Source organism: Asparagus officinalis, chromosome 4, assembly GCF_001876935.1.
Source record: "Asparagus officinalis chromosome 4, Aspof.V1, whole genome shotgun sequence".
Taxonomy (NCBI): Eukaryota; Viridiplantae; Streptophyta; class Magnoliopsida; order Asparagales; family Asparagaceae; genus Asparagus; species Asparagus officinalis.
In genome coordinates this window covers 42950969-42963990 of record NC_033797.1, presented here as the reverse complement: position 1 = coordinate 42963990, position 13022 = coordinate 42950969, and the positions used below count along the sequence as shown (strand labels likewise).

The 13022-nt window shown below is 39.8% G+C and overlaps 1 pseudogene; it reads right to left on the bottom strand.

Moving 5' to 3' along the window:
• LOC109838584 overlaps positions 387-13022 on the bottom strand; it is a 41580-nt pseudogene continuing 28944 nt past the window's right edge.

Below are 13022 nucleotides of genomic sequence, written 5' to 3'. Positions count from 1 at the left end.
ATATCGCAAGAATCATTGTTCAAATAGTAGAACGACACTCAATTTACATGGCCATTCTACAAGTAGTAGACTGATAATCAAAGACAATGGGCAATTCAAATGGAAAAAAGCACCAAACACCCAAATATCCCCAAAAGAATACATTTGGAAGTAGGAACTCATAAAGGATGACAAATTACTCAAAAAATAAGGTACCATAAATTTATATGACAAAAGAATCTCACAACTTTTAGAGAAGAGATGATGAAAGAAACAAAATGGCTCCTTTCCACTAACCAGCTATTCATCCCATTTGCTGATTTCTTATCTCCTCTCCATCAATGCACGTCAACATATATAAAGTGAGTAAAAGAAATCTTAGAAACAAACACCCCTTAAAACAAATTTCATCTTAATTCGCTGCGGCAAGACCACCCGTGTGTTTTCTTGTAAAGGTTCTTATAAACGATCTTGGTTCTAGAACAAGAGTCAAACTCAATGTCACTACAATGATGCAAAATCCACACATAATCAATAAAGAAAAGAAGAAGCACATGGCCCGCTCACACTTCAGGGCCTCACATCAATAACAAGATTTATTCCATATAGTAGAGGTTGTTGTAAATTCTAGTGCTTGTATTGTTTCTCCGCTTCATAGTCGTATATACCACTGACGATGCCAACATTGAATGTTAGAGAGCCTGCCGGAATTACCACGGTAAGATAATCTTACAAGGCCCAAAAAAATCTTTTACGCCAAAGAGTTCAGAGGCAGCAGCGGGTAGAATTGACTAGTGATCACCATATCCAAGCCCAAGCAGTACCATACCATTAATTGTACAATGTTCCCAGGCCACGCCATAGGGAAGACCAAGTGACTGATTGTGAACGTGATGGGGGGACCGCACCCACCAATTGAAAACCTGGCCCACCCGATGTACATGTGCATCAGGTACATGTACAGCGGGTGTTTTTTTCTTTTCTTTTCGTGGACGTGAAGAAAGGCCCACCTGAATTGTTGGCCTGAATTGTTAACTGTGTGATGCTTGTGGGGCCACGAGTTATGAAGAGGTCATGTGAAGGCCCACCCGAGATTTGGTTTTGTTCGTGCTTATAAATGATCGTCGAAAACAATAGCCTAAGGTTGTGTGCAAGGTAGGATGTGGTGCAAAAGAAAAAGCGGCAGAGTTTCTTTTTGGTAGCTACAGTAAAGGCTAGGCTTGGTGTGCGTGCAATAGAGGGGTTGCAGGTGCAAGAGGCAGAGGGATTCACGCAAGGAGTTTTCTCGGCTTCGTGCAAGGCAGAGATGCGCAAGAACAGAAAAAAGTCGGCTATGCAATTCTCCTTTTGGGTAGCGAATCAGAGGCTTCTTTTTGGTTTCTTTTGTTGAGAGAGTATTTGTCTGAGGGATCTGAGAGTTTGTGAGAGGGTTTAGGTTGTGAGATTGTAGACCCTAATTGTATCTCTCCCTCTAATAGTAGATCTCCCTCTCCTTGCCCAGTGGACATAGATAGTTTGTCGAACCACGTAAAATTGGTTTGTTTGTGTTTGTGGCCATTGTAATAGTTTTTAGGATCCCTCGACAAGTCAGTCCTAGAACTGATGAGAGGAATAGCCGATATCTCACTTTGTTGAGATATTCACTTCAGATTCTTGTTTTCTTGGTGAGACATGAATTCTTATTGATCTTTCTCTCTTATTGTGTACCAGAAACTCTACCGAAATTTTCGTTGCGCACAACAAGTGGTATCAGAGCTCGGGGTACGCTTAGGCTATTTGGAGGAGTAGATCGATTTGAAAGCTCGTCTAAGGCTTTGTTTGGTGATAAAGGTGTGATCTTTTAGTAAAGACTCTATCTTTTTGATTTTGGATCTATTCTTCATTCGTTGGTGCGTTGAGAAAGATGTCGGGGAAAGAAGGTGCTTCAGGTGTCGAGGGTGGTGCTTCTGATGCGAAGACCATTCAGAGTTTGAACATGCACTCTATGAAGATAGATGTGGAAAAATTTAATGGCACAAACAACTTTAAATTATGGAGATGCGAGGTTTTAGATGCGCTGAACGCGCAGAATTTGAAGGATACTTTAGAGTTAGATGGCAAGCCAGATGATATTAAAGAGAAGGTTTGGAAGAAGATAAATCGAACGGTGTGTGGTGTGATTAGGTCTTATTTGACTTAAGATCTAAAATATGATGTGATGAATGAGACTTCTGCAAAGAAGATTTGGGAGATTCTCGAAAGAAAGTATCTGACAAAGAGTGTTGAGAACTGCTTGCATTTGAAGAGGAGACTTTATCGTTTCCAGTTAAAGAAGGGAACCTCAATTAGAGATCACATGAATACCTACACAAAGCTTCTTGCGGATTTGGTGAATGTGGATGTCATGATTGAAGATGAGGACAAAGCGTTGCTGTTGTTGAGTTCCTTACCCGACGAGGAATATGAGACCTTCGTCCTTACTCTGATTAATAGGAAGGCATCTCTTTTTTATAGTGAGGTCACTGCTACACTGGTGAATTATCAGCTTCGGAAGAAAGATAAGGAGACTTTGACTGAGTCGGTAGCAGAGGCGTTGGCCGCAAGAGGAAAGGGTTCAAACCGAAAGAATTGAAAGTCACAATCTAGAGTAGGACATCCTACAATTAGAAAAGATCAGTGTGTTTGGTGTAAGGAGACTGGTCATTGGAAGAAAGACTACCCAAAACTTGATGAATGGATGAAGAATAAGCAGAAGGGAAAAGGGAAGCAACCATCATCAGAAGCAAACCATATCGAATTGTAATATTTCTGACTCTTCTATTTATTCGCTTTCTATCAGTCCTACATGGAGCTATTCAAAGGAATCTGAGTGGATGTTGGATAGTGGTGCGACCTATCATGTGTGCCTTAGAAGGGAATGGTTCTCCAGTTTTGAGAAGTTGGATAGTGGTGTGGTGTACATGGATGATAACCGTGCATGTCAGATCATTGGGATAGGAATAATTCGCATCAAAATGTTTGACTGGACTATTAGGGAGTTAAATGATGTGAGATATGTTCCTTCTTTGAGAAAGAACTTGATCTCGATTAGCGCTTTGGTTGGAGAGGGTCTGAATGTTCGAATTGAGAACATGGTTCTCACGATTGTGGAAGACTCTCGGATTGTGATGAAGGACGTCAGGAGGAATAGCATGTATTACTTGACTGGAGGTATAGTGGCAGGTGGAGAACTGACGACTTATATTGATTCGACTAGACTGCGACATTTGGGGCTTAGCCATTCCAATATTGATTCCTCGTATAGATTAAAAGAGGGTGCAAAGACCTACAATTTGAAGTCCAGTGAACATGTTGATGTGAGCAAAAAAATCGAGGTGAAGTTTGGCACCTCTATTCACCGTGCTAAGGGTCGTTCTGGAGGAGTTCACATGAATGTTTGGAGGCCTTCCAAGGAGGCATCATTGGGACGTAATAAAAGTTTGGTTTCCTTTGTTGGTGGCTGTTCTAGGCGTGTTTGGGTTGCAACCAAATCCCCTATGGATAAAGTCTTAGTAGTCTCTAACAGATTGAAGAAGTGTATAATAGACATAAAGGTGAAGGTACTTCATTCTGATGGGAGGTACAAGATGGACATGTTTCTGTATTGGAGTCGAGCTCACGGCATTTCGAGACACTTCATTGGAAAGGATATCTTGGGGCAACCAGATAGGGTGGAAAATTTGGAGAACCATGCCTTGCTGGAGGATGATCGGTGTTTGTGTTCGAGCAATGGTTTGTAGAAGAGGTTTTGGACTGAGGCTTCGATATATTTGAGTCATCCTATTAAAGAGTTGTCAACTACTGTGATTGGAGGTAAAACTCTATTAGAAGATAGGTCTGATTGTGTCACTTTGGATGAGGCTTCGATGAGGAAGCCAATTGACTCTCAGCAGGTGAAGAGTTTTGGACAGACCTTAGTTGTATCGCAGCAGGTGGAGATTGATGCTACTCCACATTAGGTGAAGATTATTCCAGATCATACTGCATTGTTTAGGATTCCAGCTGAGATGACACAGCTTAGGGATCAATTGGATTTAGGTGCAGATGATGAGTTGGGTTTTGATTCGAGTGCAGCTGGCAGACATAGTTTGGATATGGTCATTGGTTCACCTCAGGTGGAGGTGTTTGAGGCTATTGGAGGTGATATCAGTCGCAAAGTTGATGATATTGGAGAAGGGTTGCGAACTCTTCTAGTGGATTGAGACCTTTAGAGGCCATTTGGTGAACTACGTGAGGCTTGATTCCTTAGGCAAGAGGATACGTAGGCAGTCTTTATGATGCAGCCGATTTGGGAGTTGATACCGACATTTGGAGAATGTTTACATTCTTATTTGGGTCTCGACTTGTTGTGGATTGAGTCTGTTGTCGTGAATTGTTTCACTTCGTCCTGGACGCAACAAGTGGGACATTTGTTTGGTTGGTGTCGGCTTAGTTTTGAAAAAACTTCGCCGATGTGGAGAATTGTGAACGTGATGGGGGGGCCACACCCACCAATTGAAAACCAGGCCCACCCGATGTACATGTGCATCAGGTACATGTACAGCGGGTGTTTTTTTTCTTTTCGTGGACGTGAAGAAAGGTCCACCCGAATTGTTAACTGTGTGATGCTTGTGGGGCCACGAGTTGTGAAGAGGTCATGTGAAGGCCCACCCGAGATTTGGTTTTGTTCGTGCTTATAAATGCTCGCCAAAAACAATAGCCTAGGGTTGTGTGCAAGGTAGGGTGCGGTGCAAAAGAAAAAGCGGCAGAGTTTCTTTTTGGCGGCTGCAGCAAAGGCTGGGCTTGGTGTGCGTGCAATAGAGGGGTTGCAGGTGCAAGCAGCAGAGGGATTTGCGCAAGGAGTTTTCTCGGCTTCGTGCAAGGCAGAGGTGCGCAAGAACAGAGAAAAGTCGGCTGTGCAATTCTCCTTTTGGGTGGCGAATCAGAGGCTTCTTTTTGGTTTCTTTTGTTGAGAGAGTATTTGTGTGAGGGATCTGAGAGTTTATGAGAGGGTTTAGGTTGTGAGATTGTAAACCCTAGTTGTATCTCTCCATCTAATAGTAGATCTCCCCCTCCTTACCCCATGGACGTAGGCAGTTTGCCGAACCACGTAAAATTGATTTGTTTGTGTTTGTGGCTATTGTAATAGTTTTTAGGATCCCTCGACAAGTTAGTCCTAGAACTGATGAGAGGAAGAGCCGATATCTTACTTTGTTGAGATATTCGCTTCAGATTCTTATTTCCTTGGTGAGACAGGAATTCTTATTGATCTTTCTCTCTTATTGTGCACCAAAAACTCTGCCGAAATTTTTACCGCGCACAACATTGATTACCATCAAAGCCTGAGCTGTAGCCAAAGCTACGAACCTTGGGTATGCACCTTGGGTATGCAAGTCGATCTCCTATTTACAGAGAGAGACAATAAAGCTTGTTTGGACATTCTTTCCTAGAAATTGAACATAATGGTAAACATAGAGGTTAAAAAATAGTCTATAAATAATATATTTTTTACAAAATCTTGAGGTAGTACTCTGAGTGTGTGATAGGTTATATGTTAGAGAATGTTTGATAGACTTTGATCTGAATATGAAAATTACTTGAAAATAAAAAAAGTAATTCGGTTAGCAACATAATTGCATTGCATGAATTATCAAATAGCTTTGTGTTATTTCGTTAGCTCATATCAGATAAATCAAGGTTTCAAGTTCTACCCAAATAACTATACCAATTGAAATGCGACACTTACCATGCAGTGTGCCTAACGACGTCTCTTATTTCAAAAAAGAAGACATCTTTCATGTCCTAGTCACAACGCTATGCATAAGAATTTAATGACAAAACTTAAAAGTAGTGGTACAATGAGTATGTGATTGTAACTAGAAAAACTAAGATAAATTCACCAGAATATGGATTTTTTAAGTCATTATTTATACAAAAAAAAAAGAATAGTAGACCTTAGAAAAGATTCTAAAAATCAGACGGGGTTTTCACAGGTACACCCATGCCCCTCATATAAGATGGTACTCGGATAAAGCACTTCAAAAAGCTGCATGACTAATAGTTACAATATCATTATCCTCACATATGATGATTGTAGAAAAAACCATTAAAACATGACAAAATGTTTAAATATAATCTAAAGTCTCCAGCATCAAGGTTCTATATGAAATTAATAGCTCTATAGGGTAGATTACTTTCGATCATATACAGGTGACCCAATCTGCAAGAAGCGAAACATAATCAACTTAAATCTGGGACAGCTTCATTCGAAATCTGTTAGTTGTGCCTTGAACCCATTATCTCAGGTTCGTTTACTGACCTCAACTTATCTTGCAGCCTATGAGAGCATCTCCAACCCAACTCCAAAAACCCATTTTGATGCGAATTTAGCACCAATTCTTCCTCCAACCCAACGCCAAACTTAGCATCATTTTAAAGGGGTGCTATAGTGTTGCGCCAGGAATGACGCAACACTGTAGATATGAAGATTTTGGTTTTTCCCAAGTTTGCCCTTATAGTTTGTTATAATAAATCAAATATTCCAACTATATCTCATTTTATAGTTTGTAAATAGAAGGAATATTCTTTTTTATATAAAATTTGATGTAATTAATGATTGGAGATGGAATAGTGATTTGATATAAAAACTACATCCAATTTGATGTAAAAACTACATCATTTTGGATTTTTAGATTGGAGATGCTCGCTGATCCAAAGGTCTTACAACAAGTCCTTGAGATCATCTATTCAATTAAGTGGACAGCTAGCTGGCACCCAAAAGATTAAACATCGAATAGACAATTGGGCCTAAAAGTTGTCGGGTTATAGCTTGAATAGAGTTCTCAGCAAAGCTTTGATGTAGATTAGATCGGCCATACTTCTAGACAACTCAGTAGTAAGAATGCCTATAAACATGAGCTTGACATTGACATTGAGCCTTGGGTTGTCATCTTGTGATAATTATAGATAGAGGGGGGGCGTAGCAGCTGCCATAATCATTGAGAGAAAGATATTGGAAGTTCTCAACCTATTCTCTTCTTGCTATGGTGAAATTATCTCCTCCTCCTCCTATGGAGGTAGACAATTTAGCCAATCACGTAAATATTATATATGTGATTTGTGTTTGTTGCTTTATCAATTTTGTATCGTCACGTTTCTTCCCCGGTCAACTCTTCAGATCCTACAACGTGTTTGCTTTCGCTACCATCTGTTCCAACAAAATATCATGGAAAAGCTTAATATGTTATCTCATGTCTACTTTTCATGAAAATTAACAAATTGAAGGGAAGAGCTGAAGAAATGGCGAAAGAAGCTCGAAAAAGCTCAGGAGAACGGCTAGGCAGACTGGCGGTCGACCGCGAGTCAACGGTGGTCGACCGCGAACATGCACAAAGGCTAGGCAGGAGCTGGATCTGAAGACGGTCGACCGCCGCGGTCGACCGACAGAGACCCTGTGCCCCCGGCGGTCGACCGCGTCATGACTGTAAACATTTATGCTCTCGAGAATTGGTTCGGTCGACCGCGGTACCTGCGCGGTCGACTGTCGCGGTCGACCGTAGGTTGTTTGGGCTGGGCTTTGGGTTTTCAACCCGGTTCATTTTGGAGCTGATATATAACTCTAATCCTGATTAGTTAGGGTTAAGAAAGGATGTTTTTGAGCAGTCTTTTGGAAAGGATTGCTGTATCCAATTGTGGGAGATTTGTGAGAGATCTAGAGTTTTGTTTTAGGGTTTGATCTGTGAGATTTGTAACTCTATTTGTATTCTCTTGATTTCTAATAGTAAGAACTCTCCCCTCCTTGCCCCGTGGACGTAGGCAACTTGCCGAACAACGTAAATAGTTTGTTCTTGCTGTAATTGTGATTTGCTTATTGCTTGTGATTTATCTCGAGTTATTATTCGTGTCGCCTCGAAGCTTCCGCCGTGCACAACAATTGGTACCAGAGCTACAGGTTAGGCTTGGATCTTGTTCGAAGGATTTGGTGAAGAATTCCTATTTGAAGAGTTAGGTCAACAACATGGGAGAAGGAAACACATCAGGTTCGCCTCTTACGAAGGCGATACAGAGTCTGAGCATCAATAATATGAAGATTGATGTTTCGAAGTTCGATAACAAGATTAATTTCAGATTATGGAGATGTCAAGTGATGGACGCCTTAGATGCACAGAATTTGGAGGAGACTCTTGAGTTACAAGAGAAACCCGCTTATATGGTGGACAATGTTTGGAAGAAGATGAATAGTAGGGCTTGTGGAGTAATTAGGTCATGCTTGATGCCAGATCTTATTTATGACGTGATGAACGAGACGTCGGCGAAGAGAATAAGGGAAACACTCAATGGGAAGTATCTTACGAAGAGCATTAAGAATAGGCTTCACTTGAAGAAGAGATTTTACCAATTCAAGATGAAGAGGGGAGTTTCCATCAGGGAGCATGTCAACAATTTTACAAAGCTGAAGTGCAGTAATTTAAAATTTTCAATTCAGCTGTTGTGCGTTTGTAAAACGCTATGCTTAAAGTAATATTTGGCCTACTCCGGTATAAGAATCCCAATGCTAAATTTCTTTCAGGAATAACAGTATATTACTCTGGTGTGCACCAACAAAATACTGTCAAGATCTCCTCGATCTATAAGGTAAAAGATCTTCTCAATCTATAAGGCAAAAGATCTACTCGATCTATAAGGCAAAAGATCTCCTCGGTCTATAAGACCTTCTCGGTCTAGGCAATATTCCTACGAGTACTAGCTATTTTAAATGAATTTTCCTTAAAGATTTAGGGTCTATTTATAGCGTTTGGAAAAATACTATGCATTAATAAAATATTATTATTTTACTATTTAGTAGGGCCTGTGTCCTAATTTTTCTTCGGTAGGGTCCACCATTTTATTTAATTAATGAAAACATGGGCGGCTCTGCAGCAACCCATGTGAGATTTGATTAAAAAAAATTAATATCCAACAATCCCCCACAAATTTTTTAAACTAGTGTATTGTAACGTTACCATTGTTTCAATCGTTATGCATAAGGTAGATGTCGCAAAGGCTTGAATCCCTTTTAGACCAACTGAATAAAAGATAGATGAATGGTGTCGCAGAGACTTGAACCATCACATATCTAAAAATTTAGCGATCACACAAGATCAAACTTATATGTGATAGTTTTCACTTTAAACCACACTTGCCTTTGCTTTTGCCTTTGTCTTGCCTTTGCCTTTGCACATTTATGGCCTTGTGCATGTTCTGGTTTCTACTAGGGCTCTAGGTATCTTTCCATAAGACACCATAGGAGACTGCCAAATCTTCACATGTATAGGTGAGTTCTTTAGGCATGTTTCCTATCAAACATCCCGCATCCGAAATGCTTTGAACTCATTAAGGCTTAAAAGTCATCCTCTCTCATGATAAGATTCTAGGTGAAAAGATCAAAGTTTTACATGAGTAGTTCAGTCAGGTAAAGATAATACTAGAGGAAGATTAAAGATCAATTAAGTACATCATTCCTTGCGGAACGCGTTACACAAACCCTAAACCTTGCCTTAGACACCAACTAATCCAAGAAAACTTGAACCCCCTTAAGATTTCACTTGTAAATCTTACTTAACTTTTGAACAATTTATCTTATCATTAGTAGCATAAGCTTTAAACTAATAACTATATGTAAATGGTAAGTATATAAGACTCACCAAACTTTATAAATCTTACTTGACTTTTGAACCAAATATCTTATCATTAATAACATAAGCTTTGAACTAAAAACTTGATATAAATGGTAAGTATTTATAAGACTTACAAAACTTTGAGACCTATTCCAGTAGACGTCTTTTCGACTATGTTCTTTTTCAGACCCTTAGTCAAAGGATCAGCCACATTCTCTGAAGACCGAACGTCAATCATAGAGATGACTCATTGACAAATGAGCTCTCTCAAATAATCATCCTTCAGATGAATGGTCCATTTCTTTCCATTGAACATCGAGTTCGCTGGCATAACACTCGCATCTTGATTATCATAATAGATAGTAATTGCGCCTTACAATTCTGTTAATGAAAGGTCTTAGAGAAAACAACTGAGCCATTCAGCTTCATCTCCTGCAGCACAGAGTGCAAAGAACTCAGATTCCATCGATGACTGTGCAATCATGGTCTGCTTCTTAGATTTCCATGAGATGTCAGCTCCACCCATAGTGAAGACAAATCCTCCAGTAGATCTACACTCATCTTTCTGAGCACCAGCTCTCATCTGAATAGCCTCCGATTATAGCCGGATATCCAGTGTAGAATAGGTCCAGACCTGTAGTTCCTTTTAAGTATCTCATCAATCTCTGGACAACATCCCAATAAAGCTTTCCAGGATTACTTGTGAACCTATTAAGTATTCCTACAGCGAATGTAATGTCTGGCCTTATGTAGCTCATCGCGTACATGAGACTCCCAATGATCTTTGAGTACCTCAGCTGCTCTACTGGTCTTTCAGTATTTGGTCGAAACTTCTTGTTGTAATCGTATGACACTGATAGTTTTGGCAAGTCGTTGTAGCCATACTTCCTTAGCATGCTCTCGACATAATGAGATTGGACAATCCAATATCCTCTTCAGAGTATATGATTTTGATTCTGAGAATCACATCCGTAGTTTCAAGGTCCTTCATGCTGAACTGTGCTGAAAAAAATTTCTTAGTAGATATTACTATCTCCAAATCACTCCCAATGATGAGCATATCATCCACATAAAGGTAAATGACCACCACCTTTCCTTCAGCGACATTGATGTATAGGCACTTGTCAGATTCACTGACTTGATACCCATTGTTATGAACAACCTCATGCCAGAGTTTTGGTGCCTGCTTAAGTCCATATAAAGACTTAACAAGTTTACAAACCTTACCAGCTGGAGCATCAAGTCCTTCTGGTTTCTTCATACATATCTCTTCTGTGAGATCTCCATTGCGAGAGGCAGTCTTCACATCCATCTGATGTATGATGAACCTTTTAATCGCCACTCATACGATAAGCACTCTGATGGTAATAATCCTGTAAACTGGTGCATATATATCAAAGAAGTCTATACATTCTTTCTGAGAGAATCCTTTCGTCACCAGTCTTGCTTTGTACTTCTCAATAGTACCATCAGGAAGAAGCTTCTTTTTGAAGATTCGCTTGCAACTGATAGGCCTTGCACCTTCAGGTATATTCACCAGCTCCCAAATATGATTTTGGATTAATGAATCCATCTCATCCTCTATAGCTTCTTTCCATAGAAGTGTGTCTGTTGACTGTATTGCTTCTTGGAAAGTCTATGTGTATCATTCCATATTATAGGTGATGAAGTTATCTCCAAAATATATCTGTCTCCTGATACACTTGGAAGATGGTTTGATAACTCCTTCATCATTGACATTTTTAGTTTCTTACGAAACTGGCTCCTCTGGTGCATCTGACGTACTAGCATTCTCTGCTATATCTTTGAGCAATAAGCCTTTATCTTTGATCAACTTATCCTCAAAGAATTCAGCATCTCGAGCTTCAATGATGGAGTTGGTTCTAAGGTCCAGGAACCTGTAAGCATTGCTATATTTAGCAAAGCCAAGAAACACACATTTGTTAGCATTTGGTCCAAGCTTAGGCCTTTTGATATCTAGAATTCAAACATATACGAGACACCCCCACACTTTAAGATTATTCAAAGGATCTGGATATCCCAACCATAACTGATGAGGTGTACTCTGAACCCTAATATAATAGTGAAATTTTGATAAACTCTGACCCCAATATAAAACTACTTAAAATCCAAAATCTAATTTGGATAGTTACATAATTGCATAATTGCATTGTATGAATTTTTTTTCCAAGAATAGCACGTCGCGCTTCATGATGCCTACATGCACTTATTAATAGTTTCATGATTAGTATGATAACGTATTGGTCTTTCAGTATATGTGTTTTTAGTATCAGTTTTCAGTCTTGCCTTCTTACTTCTATGTATCATATGCTACCTATTGCATTTGTTGGTTTGGGTGTAGACCAAACCATCAGGCGATGGGCTTGAAGTCGAGATGAGATCAGGCAACGTCGACACAGATCGGGCGAGGTCGACGATGAGCTCGAAGTGACCCCTTGCAGGTGAGCTCGATGATGAGGTGACACAACACAGGAGAGGTCGAGGCGATGTCGACTTGTTGCAGGCGAGCTCGAGAATTAATTCATGTGAGCTAGGGGCCATCGCAAGTGGGGTCAGAGTAGGGGAGCTTGAGTGGGACTCCATAGGCGAGCTCGAGTGGCATGGCTGGCGATAGCCTGTCGCTATGCAGCTTGTCGATTAGGGTTCTCTTATAAAAGGGAACCTAGAGCTCCTCTCCTCTGTGCGGCTTCTTCTCTCTCGCGATTTTCCCTCTGGCGACGACTCTCTCTCTCCTCTCTCGTGATCTCTTCTTTCTCCTTTAGCTCACAAGATTTTGAGGAAGGGAGTTAAAGAAGAGGGGAATTTATTAAAGAGGGAGAATCAACATTGTAGCTGTTGGCCTTCTTGTTTTGATGATGTTCAACAAACAATTTATCACTAATGTTGTTTGTCTAGTATTTGTGCCTTCTTGTTTTGATGATGTTCAACAAACAATTTATCACTAATGTTGTTTGTCTAGTATTTGTGTTTTCTTATTTATTGTAGACAAACAACGACAATTTATCACTAATGTTGTTTGTCTAGTATTTGTGTTTTCTTATTTATTGTAGACAAACAACGAGTTAGAGGATGGATGGAATAGAGCCTACATGTTCATATCAAGAGGAGGTTGGCGGAATTGTGGAGTGAAGCATCGTACAATTCAAGTTCAAGATCCAAGTTTAGCTTCATCCGCAACGTGTACCAAGTTGAGCTCAATGAAGATTAAGATCAAGCTTGGGTAACTTAGTTTAGGTTTTATATTATGTGTGTTAAGTACGTTAAGCTCAATATCTATACACACACATTTATTGGTTTCTTCGTATATATATATAGTTATATATATACATACATGTGTTTTAGGTTTTTATGTTTATATATATATGAAAT